The following is a 1,462-nucleotide window of genomic DNA, read 5'->3' as shown; positions in this document are numbered from 1 at the left end:
AGGCTCCGCCCCCATACCCGCCCCCGGCCAGACTCCGCCTGCAGCACTGTTTTTGGCCGCGCCCCCAGCCAGACTTCGCTCCCAGCGCCTCTCTCAGCCCCTCCCCCAGCTCGACTGCGCTCTTGCCGCGGCCTTTGGCCAGTTGACAGACCACCCCCTCCCAGCTCCGCCCCTAAGCCTGCCCATTCCCTAAACACCGCCCGCAGCACTGCCCACAGGACTCGCCACGCTCCCCTACTTCCCGCGGGCCAGCCTGCTCAGAGAAACAGCCCAGAACGGTGGGATCTCTGGGTCTGACCCAGCCAAAAAGCACCAAAGACTGGCCTGAGTAGAGGAACATGGGAGCTTTGCGGGGAGCTCTATAGAAGGGCAGACCAGCTCCTGTAAAGATGCTCCATAAACCAGGGGTCCTTGGAGTAATGGGACCCAAATGTTTTTAAGAAGCTTAAAATAGATCAAATGGGACCTATTTCCCCCTCAAAGGACTTCTGGACCACCAGGATGGAAGGGAGCTGAAAACACTCCTGCCCTCCGATTCTATTTAGTTCAATACATTTGATTGCCTGACATGGTTCAGGTCCTGTTCTAGGGCCTTGGAACACATCTGTGAACAAAGTAGGCAAAAATCCATACCCTCCCCAGCAGAAAAGGAAAGGAGGGCTTTCCCATGGCCTAAGGAGACCACAGAGAGCAAGTCCACCAGGTCCAGTACCTTGAGGATCACTGAGCAGCTTTACTGGTCAAGTGGGGAAGAGACTGGATGAAGAGGCAAAGGCAGACCCATGGAGAACGTGGAGGGATAATTTGTTCTGGAACAGTGTGAACTCTAATCCCATCGTAAACATCAACAGTGCCAGACAGGAACCCCAAAGTGCCGTGGAAAAGCAATTCTGGGAGCCCGGCTCCCATCAGACTGGAGTGGCAGGAAATAGCCTCCATCCTGAGGTACAAGGAGACAGAAGGACATGGGATGGAAGGCTTCCACGTGCTGGGGTTGGCTCTGGGAAAGTGGGGCACGTCAAAGCTTAGAACCCTAGAAGACACCATCTGCTCCAGCCCAGGGTGGCTACTCACAGCCACTGATGGAGAGTGGGAAGGGAAAGGTGAGCCCAGGAGCTGGAATGAGCCAAGGCTCAGCTTCTGGAAGCACGGGAGAGGGAGGAAGACTGTAACAGTTGCAGGGTGGGGTTGAAAAGTGGTTGATTAACTGAACTGGCCTTTACATTTGCCTTGCCTGGAATTGGCCATATTGGTCTGGCTATGGATTTTGCCAGAAAGCCCAGCCACCACTTGTCTTGGTGGGGTGATGGAAAGCTTTGAAAACTAGACTGTCGTGGTGAGGGCTGCGTGACTCAGGAAATTTATTAAAGTCCTTAAACTGTACACTTAACCATGGGTGGAGAAGATGGTCTGTAAATTAGACCTTAATAAAGCTGTTGAAAAAAAATATCTGCATTTCCTC

This window comes from Suricata suricatta, chromosome 12, assembly GCF_006229205.1.
Source record: "Suricata suricatta isolate VVHF042 chromosome 12, meerkat_22Aug2017_6uvM2_HiC, whole genome shotgun sequence".
NCBI lineage: Eukaryota > Metazoa > Chordata > Mammalia > Carnivora > Herpestidae > Suricata > Suricata suricatta.
This window is presented reverse-complemented; position numbering follows the sequence as displayed.